Genomic DNA, 11709 nt, shown 5'->3' on the forward strand with positions numbered 1-11709 from the left:
AGAATACATTTTTGAGGCTATTAATCTGAGATTGAAAATAAGTTGGAGGAAAGAAAAAAACAAGTCAGAAAAGTTAGCAATTGCTCTAAAATAGGCCCAAAAACAAATCCTATATTAGAATTTTTATAGAGGAACTAAAAAGGGGAAATTACACTGATTTTAATAGTGAGTATCTTTTCATTTTTTTTTTTTTCAAAGATACTTAAGTTGCTCCAAATATAGTGGATGGAGAAGGGTAATTGTGTAGTGAGGTGAGTGCTGAGTGGTTGGGGGGCATTATTAGATTAGTGCTAAATGGGTAAAACAATTGAGCTGGCATTCCCTTTATAATGTGAATGCATATTTAAATCTGGATAGTACAAAACTTAAATAAAAATTGATAATGCAGGTTATATTTCTGTCATTGAATTAGAAGCGAGATTTTTTTTCTGCTTTAGTTGTAGTAGGCTATAAGTATATACAGCATATGCAAAAGCAATCCTTCACTTCTTTTCAGCCTTTGCATCAAATACTTTTCCATTTCTATTTCTGATAGCTTATCAATGGATTTATTTAAATACAACATAGGAAGTGCTATTTTGTTTTTCTGCAGAGATTTATATGCTTTGGGACTTTCTTCCTATTATCATTGTGCCTACGAATGTGTCTGGTACCTAGAAAGCTCCTAATTTTAGATGAATGTTTTTAATAATCAAATATTTTATAAAGAAGGTTCAGATGATACCAAAAATTTGATCACAAATCTTGGCTGAAATGTTAAACAAAAATGAGAAGAAAAAATGGACTTTTTGGAATATTTTTTCTTTTTCAATAGACTGGAACCAATATATGCAAATAGGAACCAGTAAAATAAATATTGCAAGGTTTAATGACAGGAATAAAAAAAAAACTTTCTTTTTTACACTACACAAAACAGCAATAAAAATAAAACTTTAAAGATGAGCAACTCCATAGATATATGGAAAGCATAAGCTGCTAAGATAGAATCCTAAGAGGCTTCTTATTTCATCTCTCACTTGGAAGATTTTATAAAGAGAACTAACACGTAATTTAGAAGAAATTGTATAGCCTGTACATTCTAAATTAAGCACTGTTGTCATGTGTTTTGCCCTTAGAGGAATCATCCAGTGGGTTACAGTAGAATGTGCAGGAATCAGGAGACCTCAGTTTTCATCCTGATTCTACCATTTTCTAGTTTTGTAGTCTTAGACAAAATAATTTAACTTCAATTCCCTTACCTCTAAAATAAAGGAAACAAATAACTCTGGCATATAAGGAGGATAATGGATAGACATATAATGAGTAAGTCCTGAGTTCAAGTTCCATCTCTGACTTGAGTAGCTGTGTGAACTTACCAACTTCACTAACTCTGTGCCTCACTTTCCCTTTCTAAGGGGCCTGGATTTAATGGCTACTAAAATTTCTTCTAGTTCCTGAATCTATTATTCTACAACCTACTCTCTCTAGGTTTGTTAAATGGATCAAATAGCATAATATGTCTATTTAGGATCCTAACTTGAACATTAGAGAATCTCAAAAATTCCAAGATTAGTTGCAAGAGGAGCTATTTTACAATGTCTTTCCTGTAGATGATTCTGCTTTTCTGGCCAATTCTCTTCTAGGCTGGCTCTGAGAAAGAAGTGAATACTGGTTCTCCATACTTAATCCATACATGCTTTCAATGTTATTCATCAGTCTCTCTTATATGTAGGAAGAATGTAGTCAGTCCCTGTAAGTCACTGATCAGGTGTGTGAGTGGATCTCTAATTTAATTATAGAATTTTTGGCATCTGGCGCACAAGTTGTATCAGCTGAAGGTTAATACAAAAAGTTAAAACTTAGTTATGAACATAAGGGCACAATGCCCTCCCTTGGTATATGATTGAAATGGTTTCTTTTACATTCCATAACAGATATGAATAATCAAACTAAATATAGTCATTCTAGATAGTCCAAAACATATTGCATTACAAAAGAAAGTAATTTTTATCAATAGTAGAATAGCTAGTTCTAAGGCCAACCCTGTGAGATGACCACACATATGTTCATGACTAAAATGGGATAATTAGAACTTTGCCTGAGGGACCTTTATTTAGAAGACATTGATAGCAGCCAAAGCACATTGGTAAATAACGATGGGCTCCTTCCATTTTCCATTCAGCTTTTCACCACTTCATAATAGTCTTTTTAGCAGTAGTTCCTGAATCTATCCACCTACTTATAAAAAGGACACCTTTAATGCTATTTCATTTTGGTATACTGTGCTCTAGTTTGCATCCAGAGTAAAAAATTCCTGATTACAGCTCTTGATTCCTTCAACCTACCCAAATTACAAATTTAGAGTTAAGAGACAATAACTCAGAGAACACTGATATCTATTAATGCCCTGTACACTTTCGGAGCAGGACAGACTGCAATAGGATTATTCCCTTTGATTCCCTGATGATCTTTTTAGAAATCAAATAGGCTCTGAAATCTCTTATACTAGTGACCATTAAAGTAATGCTACCCTAGTCATTTACCTGTAATTCAGGATCCCACTTTTGCTTTCATTTTTTTCATTTTCTTTCAAACCTAGAGTGGTGAATGATTTTTATGTACTCTATAATACAAGACATTGTTACCTCTTATGGTAATTAACTATATAGGATGTCCAACTAAAACACATATGTGACATGTATATTGATTGGCAGAGGCTTAGGTTTGGAAGAGAGAAATACTGAGTCTGAATTTAATTCCTAATTCATTCTGAAAATCATTTCACCCATGCCATCAAGAATAGCAAAAAAAACAAAAAAACAAAACAAAACAAAAAAAAACAACAACAAAAAACCAATATCAGAAAAAAAGGAAAGCAAAACCATTCTCTCTTTATCATTGTTAACAGCTAGAGACATTTAGGTTACATTTAAAGAAAGCTGCTGGGACAAAAGGTTGATTAGCTACTTGCCTAGGCAGAGTACAGCCATCCCAAAGGGGGTTAGAGATCTCAGAGGGTTGTGAATAGCACAAATCAAAACCTCTAGAAAAAAATAAAAACAAAAACAAACAAACAAACAAAAAAACTATCTCCAGAACTTGTTAATCTTCCAAACATTTGCACTGAAATTGGAAGGACACAGGTAGAACATATTCACCTTAAGTTCCTTTTATCCTTTGCCTCATTTAGAGGCATTCCAGAATTATAATTTCCTTTATATCATAGAAGTTAAATGTTCAGATAATTCTACTTTAGACATAGTCTTTTACAAACTTAGAAAGTAAACTGACAACAAAACTAATAATCCCATATAAAAGAGTTCAAATCTTTTTTTTTTTTTCCTTCTATAATGTAGCACCAAGGAAGAAGCATTTAATCCCTTATTGAACTAAACACACACACACACACACACACACACACACACACACACACACACACATATCTCCACACACAAAAATGTTTGTCTATCTCTCTATCAATCTATCATTTATTATCTATCATCTTCAAGGCATATATATGCAGTGACAGTCTTCTCTTTCCTTCCAATTTTAATGGAAGCATTAACAAAAAATTACTCAATCACTATATATTTACCAAATATTTGTTATGTGGTAGGTACTGTGCTAAGTGCTGAAGATATAAAGGCACAAACAAGCAGATTAAAAAAAATGCTTCTATCTTTAACACCACCAATTTTAGATCAAATGTTAAATAAAAGTAGCATTTTAGATTTTGGATTATTCTCTGCATCTGAAAAGTATTCTATACTTTCCTGGAGGAAGGGGTATAGGATTACATTTTCCAACTATTCTTATTTTCAGTTTCATGAAATTTTATTCAATTTGCTCATGACTACAAAGGTAGTTGGGTCAAAGTCTAGGATTCAGGCATTCTGGCTCCTTAACTATTGTACTTGTAAATCATCAACTTTTTTCTCTCTTTCTTCTGTTTCTGTTTTTCTCCTGATATCTCTCTACATGTCTGTATTCTTTCTTCCCTCCCTCCTTATTTCTTCCTATCATTTTGCATTTCTGTCCCTTTGTTTCTGTTTATGTCTCTCTCACTTTCTGTGTCTCTGACTGTCTGCTTTTCTGTGAATCTGTCTCTCTGCATATCTGTCTTTTTCCTCCATACCTCTTTCTTGCTTTTTATCTTTCTGCATCATTTTATGTCTATCACCTCCTTTCTCTCTATTCCTCCCTTCTTTCCCTTCCTGTCTTTCTCCCTCCCTCCCTCCTGCCCCCATTTTTGAATTTTTTTGTCTCTGTCTCTATCTTTCTGTATCTTCCTCCCTGAGTGTCTCTCTATCTCTTTCTGACCTTCTCTGTCTCTGTGTCTCTGTGACTATGTCTCTTGGTCGCCATCTTTCTGTCTTCCTCTCTCTTCTATCATTTGTGCTTTGCTTTTTAAATGATGCTCTTCTTATCACTCGTATCCTTTATCGAACATGTCTAGTCTCACTCAAACAGTATTTGCTTTCCCTCTACCTACCAAGTACTAAGTAGTGATAGAGATGATTGAGATGGCTATTGAAATTCATACCCCCTCATTCAGAAACCCACATAGAATCTGACATAACAACCATCAACATATTTCATTTTTCATAGAACTACCAAATTGGACCCAGGATGCTTTAGAATGAAACTCCTTATTGTTACAATCATGTGTACCCTTTTATAAACAACTGCACTGAAATATTTGATAATATATTCTATATACATTTTAATTAATTTGTAAATTTATTTATGGTCCAGATATGAAATTCCACTTGTACATGGGGCTAATATATAAACTTCCCAGTGCCATTATACATTGTTAACTCATTTTGTTATTAGTGTTCTTAGAAAGTTAAGACTTTGGAATTGGAAGGGACCTTAAAAGACCTTATAGATTTTCACAAGGTCATACCATTTTAATTCTTCCAGGCTGAATCTCATATTACCTTACTTTAGCAAATATAATTTTCCTCATTTAATACAGTTATAGAAAAGTATTCTAAGAAAGATAAATTAGTAAATTATCACCCTATGGAATTTTTTTCAAAAGAAATAAGATGTTGGTTAATGAGCTTTTAAAGTTGTTCTCTATCCAGTTTTTAGCTATTATACATAAATATTGCAAATAGAAAAATTAAAAGAAGGCAGTGGTATTTATGAATATAGATAAAGTCATGGACATTATAAAATAAAAACTAGTGTTAAGATTTTTAATAAAAAGGACTCTAAATGTATGCATGATATTCATAATCTATACAGATTTTTAAAGAAAAGTTGTAAAGCTGTGTAATTCAATTGCTCTGTTTTACTCTATTTGATTTTAAATGACAATTACATATTTTATCCATCATATATGTAACCTAAAGTTTAAAATTACCTCAATACTTTTTAAAAAAAGTATTATTTCAATGAATCTTTGGCCCAGTGCATAAAGGTATCCCTTCAAAGGTGCCATCACTCAATCAACAAGCATTTATTAAGCACCTACAATGTTCTACATACTGTGATAAATCCTGGGAGATACACATAAAAAGAATGAAGCAATCCTAATTCCAATGAATGTATGTGTCTTTTTAAGTTCATGAGATTTTTATCCATATCCTCTTCTATAGATTCAACTCTGGGATCAATCCTCTATATTAAAGGCTTTCTTAGTGCTCCATGAATGAATAAAAAAACACACAAACAGATGTATGTGTATGCATGTGTGCACAATATATGCATATGCACATATATACAATGAATGTGTATACATATACTAATATATATGGCCAAAATAATATATGTGTATGTATATATGTATATGATATGTAAAAAAATGACATGTACAATATAAGGAAACAGAACAAGAAGAAAGAGACATATGTTGTAGATTATTGGTATAATTTCAACAGGAACACTGACATGGCAAGAGAGATGCCATAAATATATCAGTTTCCTCTGACAAATTTGGCAGCATTTGTTGACCCATTGTGGCCTATACACTAAAATTAAAAAATGACATCTTTTATGTAACTCTTGTCTTCTTGTACATACAATTATTTATTTTAAACAAAATATTTTATTATTAAACTTTGTAAATGTCATTTACTTATTTAGAAAGGTCTATGATTCCATAAATCATACATGCTAAATCAGAATTGAATTTATAATATGAAACATCAATGCTAAATATTATGTAAGGAATTTAAAATCACAAAATGCTAAATCTCACAGAAAGTATGAAGATACTAATAGGAAGATGTATACATGAGTGCAATCAGAAAATCACTTTTCAATGTAGATTTACTGAGATTAACATTTATTTTTGCAGCAGGGATGCCTTATGTATCAAATACTCTTTATCCTTAGCTATGAATGCTTTCTAAATGAATATTTAATGCTCTTTAAGAGTTCCATTTGTGAGTAGCAATATCTACTAAATTAATTGTTTCATAGGTACCACAATCTGTTAGGATTCAAATTCACCTAATTACAAGAAGCAACATTAAGTTATTCACACTACAGTTAGTAAAAGCCTGCTATCATCATTTCAATTATAAGCCCCTATTTTCAATAGTTTATAGCTAGTTAATCTAAACTGAAATAAGAGGTAAATTTTGCAGATTGTTTTCTTTTAGAATAAGCTTTCATTTTGCTTGAGACAGTGGAAATAGAATGATTTGTTAGATCTAGGAAATAGCTTTAACCTTTTTTAAGGAACAAAAGTTATGTAATTTAAAAATCATTCAGTTTTTGTTTATGCTGTTATTTTGACTTCTTGCACAAATAATGAGTTGTGATTGACTGAAATTTTCATCTTTTAGCAAAAGAGATCCCTCAAAAGAGGTTTAGGGTAGGTGCTATAACATATAACGTACACATATGTATATTTTCTAAGGGCTACAACTTGAATATATTTGAAGTAATTTATAATTGTAAGATTGGGTTGTAGAAGAGATATTTGAAATATTTTGAATTTTTTCTTCCATTAATCTTGAAAGGAAAAAGCAAAGGTGCTTCAATATATTTATTATGATGATGATTAATCTTCTCATAAAGTAGGAAATATTTTGTAAATAAAGGGAGTTAAAAACTAGTCTTTTTTATTTCATGTTTCTTAAGCAAAGTAAATTTTCCCAGAAATGTGGAAATTTTTATAGGCAAGACTTATAATTCCCAATGTGAATAAATGTTTAACCTCATTTACTTATATACTGAAATATGTTTGGAATCATGTTTGGATGTTTCCTGTAATAAAAATTATAGCTCAGAATGTCTTTGTTTATCATGCATACATTAATGAAGAAAAAAATGAGACTCATCTTCCTAGTTTTGGACAGACATATATGATTTCCCCCCCAATTTTTGCTTTCACAGAGTGAAAGAAATCAAAACTCTCATTAATATCACTCATAATATATTAATATAAATCTAACTAGAAGATGATGCTACAATTAATATGCTTGTTAACTTGTCTGTCAGTGTTATTATGCTACACATATGACATAAAATCCAATAATACTTAGATGTTTCTTGAAATGAATTTTTAATTCTGTACTCAATGTGGCAACCTCTATGATTATAACAATTTTAGAAAACTCACATTCTCAGAATCTTGCAATCCCAGAGTCACAAGGGATCTTATGGATTATTTAATTCAACTCATCCTTTAATTTTTCTATTATATCCTTGGCAAGTAGACATCTGAACTATTTTTGAAAGATTCCAATACCAGAAGACTTGCTATTTTTACAAAAGAGTTAATTCTATCTTTGGAAAAGAAGTCTCCTACTACTGCGGAGCCAACATCTGCTTTTCCCTCCCCCCCAAAATATTTCCATTCATTGATCTCAGTTCTGCTGTCTGGGCAGAGCTCGTCCTTCTGAAGCATTTGATTATTTTACATAATGTTCTCCAAGAGGGTAAACTAAAGGACAAACTTGAGGTTTCTACTGTGACTATAAGCACCCTAGGATGCCATTAGGCATAAATAACCATTGAACCCCTGTGCAGCTCACTTCATTTGGTGTAATGATACTCTCTGATGGCTACACACACTTTGGCTTCGAGTCATTTCACTTTTTAAGTTGTCACCCTCTACTTCTCTTTATTTCTAAATTTGATGCTGAGGATTCATGATTATGGATAAGATTCATATGATTGATGAAGCAAAATCCCCAAGGCAGAGGTAGAAGTAAACATTGTTCTTACTTATTTATATTTTCCTTTGTATTTTTCTGAGTATTCAACAGAGTTTATAGCTTTTAATAAGCCTGAGCATTCTGCTCTAGAGAGGCATAAGAGGTCAATCATCAACTTATATGGTAAAATGAGATGAATGTTAGAGGATAAGGTCTTAATGGATATTTTCTCTTCACATTGCAATGGTTAATAAAGAAATGCATAGGGTTCAGATGATTTACATAATAATAAGGAAGGGTGAGACCTTGAAAGATAATCTAGTGGCAGCTCTTATGTGACCTCAGACAGGTAATAGCATCAATGTCAACTAGCATTGTATTAATGGAACTTAAGATCAGAAATCAAATGTCAAATATTAGAAGTTGGAGGAACTGACAAAAACCATTAAGTGTGTTTGTTAGTCAGTTTCTCATTCTACCTCAATCCTAAATTACTCAGTTCTCAATAATTCATTTAGCAAATTTGTTGTAATGCATGCATACATATCTATATCTGTAATCTATAAAGAAAGCTCATTATACTTTTGCAGAAGTCTATTAGAATATTTTTTTTGGATTTGCTATCTTGTACTGTTATCTATGAACCAATAAGATTGAGAACAGGGATACTTGAAGGTAAGCATCATCTCATATCCTCTCATGTTATATGTTACTAAGTACCTAGTAGGTGTTGCAAATTTATTTGTTTAAAATAATTTTTACCAATTATTTATGAATATAGGGTAATATATTAAGCTTGCTTTATCAGTATTTTACTGTTTAGTTAGTTACTTGTCTATCTATCTATCTATCTATCTATCTATCTATCTATCTATCTATCTCATAATGGTATACCATAGGTCAATAATGCATTACAGAATAAAAGGCATTATTTTTTAAAAATCTGAACAATATCATGGCACAAAAATCAACTAATTTTGTCTCTTCTTGGTAAGTTATATACTAATTATAATCTTCATGTCATAATGATGCTACATACTTCTAAAACTTCAGGAGAAACTAATTAAGACTATCTCACTCTTCTTGGGAAGAGTTTGGATCAGATTATTTTAGTTACCAGACAGCTCTGCTTTTAAAATCTAAACTTTTTTACTTTCCCAGACCTTGGAATTAAAGAATCCCTAATTAACTTAGAGCTAATTTACGCTGCTGGATATACACAAAGAGGATGCTGCATAAATAGCATAGTCAAGTGATATGTTTCCTCAAGAAGAAATAACTTTATTTAAAATGTTTTCTAGATAATATTATTTTCATTGTTGTATTCTGATTTTTTTCATTTGCTGTAATTGTGAAATAAATGGACTTTTCTAGAATTACTTGGATTTCTGAGAAAATTGAAGATTTTATTACAACTGGTATTCAATTTCTAAATAAAGTTACAAGAGAAAAAGAATAAAACAGAAGGAAAGATCATAGGAAAATAGAATGAGAGATTTGTAGAAAAGATCTTTATGATCACCTAGTCACTCTCATTTTGTAAATGAGAAATCAGATACCCAATTGTTCAAGATATCATAGCTAATATACAGTAGATCTAGGGTTTTAAACAAGGTCCTCTGAATCCAAATTCAAAAACTCAAAGCAAAAGTTATTTAGAGTACATAATTGTATAATGACTAAATTATTGTCCTGGCAAATAGGAAGATCTTGGTTTAGATACCAATTCTGCCACTTTTGTGAGCATAATCAACAATTAAACTTTCTAGTCCTATTTCCTTGTAGAGGGCCACAGATAATGGCAGAACACTGGGTGAAGTAAGTATAAGACCCTTCAGGCCAGAGGGAACTTGCTGACAATGTGTGGTTTAACTCTGTATCTGCCCTATGGGCTCTTGACGTTCCTGAGAAGTCAGGAGTTTGTGACAACCTGTGTTGTAGTTGAAGCAAAGTGATACCAAGTGGCAAAGAGTTATCTACATACAATAGCAAGTTGTTTATGTGGGACCAGCATGTGTAGTATATAGTTAGCCCATGTGCAGTGTTATTATAGTTACATGAAGGTATTAGGGTATATAAGGCTGAGAGAATTTGGAATAAGTGGAAGGCCTTCAGAAAGTTAGTTTGGTGCCCCAAACATGGGGCCTTAGAAGATACCTGGAAGGTACACAACATTTCCTGAAGTATAACTTAACAGGATTTAGAGCATAGGACATAGAAAAGGTGTAGAAGGATTTGTAACAGATGGTCTCCAACATTCTTCAAGGTGTAAGTCAATGATTCTTGATTTGACTTGCATTATAAGGGGCAATTGAAAACACACTAGACTTCAAGCTAAAATAATACAGTTGTAGTTCTGTATATACTAACAAAGAATTATATATCTTAGGTAATGTTACAAACTAAGTAGAAGTAAATTTTTTCTATTTGTAGAATAAAGAATTTATATCAGATTATTTTAGAATTACTTGATAGTTCTATTTTTTTATCTAATTTTTTTTTTCACTTTCCTAGACCTTGGGATTCCGAGACCTTATTAACTTAGAGGTATTTAGGCTGCTGAATGTGCACAAAGAGAATGCTGCATAAATAGTATGGTCAAGTGATCTTGTTTTAATTACACTCAAAGACCTCACTCTCTTTAAACATTATCTTCAAGTTTATGTCAAAATCTGAAACATAAAACTATATACAAAAAATAAAAGTCAGAAAAAAGAAAATATATTCCTGTTTGACTTGTGAAATTTAAGATATTGTCTGTTTCTAGAGAGAATTAAAAGATAAAATTCTGAAAGAAAATAAATTAGGAGAAGAAATCAAGCAGTAGAGATATTTTTGAAGACTAAAGATGAGAAAAGGGGAAAATAAAATAACAAGTTATAGTGACTGTTAATTAACACTGCCTCAAACAACTTCTTAGAGATCATTGCTTGGAAGCTGTAAGAAACCTTAGAAGTCATCTAGTTTATTTCTTTCATTTTATAAATGGGGAAAAGAAAGAAAGGAAAAGTGAAGCAAATTGGCCAAGTTTGCATGGGTGGAACATGCAATCCTATCTATCTTCCAAGAATAGAATGTCAGACTTGAAAAACATAGAAGTAGCAGGAGAAAACACAGAACTGACCATACAATTCTATGTGTTTATGTACTAAGCTTCCTTTTCCTTTCCTTTCCTTTCTTTTTTCATTTTGAATAACATATTACTAGTTTTGTGATTTCATCCATGTGGGAAAGTACCAGGGTGTAAACGTCTTTCACTGATGCATATTGGTTGCACCCTGAAAAAGTTAAGAGAGAAATGAGAATTTGCCTCTGAGTATAGCCAGTGTGTGCCAGAGGGAGTATTGCAATCTAGTTATTTCTTACTCCAAAGCTGATCCTTTCTCTACCAGGCCATACTGTCCCTCTGCATATTAATTCTGCATGTTTATATTTCATAGCAGAAAACATGAATTGTAATCATTCTCTTTCTGAGCCACAGACTTGACATTTTGAAGATTAAGTATAGTACAAGAAAATAACTTGTTACTTGGTGAATACATTATTTTCTATTTTTGTTCACCTTTAATATTGTTCTCTTTCTTTTGCAAAGTGAGCCTTTGTCTTTGAA

General features: G+C 31.8%; 1 protein-coding gene across 2 annotated transcripts in view; it reads right to left on the reverse strand.

Moving 5' to 3' along the window:
- Positions 1-11709, reverse strand: part of LRP1B (LDL receptor related protein 1B) — a 2473587-nt gene that overhangs the window by 1873672 nt on the left and 588206 nt on the right. The window lies entirely within an intron of this gene.

This window comes from Sminthopsis crassicaudata, chromosome 3, assembly GCF_048593235.1.
Source record: "Sminthopsis crassicaudata isolate SCR6 chromosome 3, ASM4859323v1, whole genome shotgun sequence".
In the NCBI taxonomy this organism is placed as follows: Eukaryota; Metazoa; Chordata; class Mammalia; order Dasyuromorphia; family Dasyuridae; genus Sminthopsis; species Sminthopsis crassicaudata.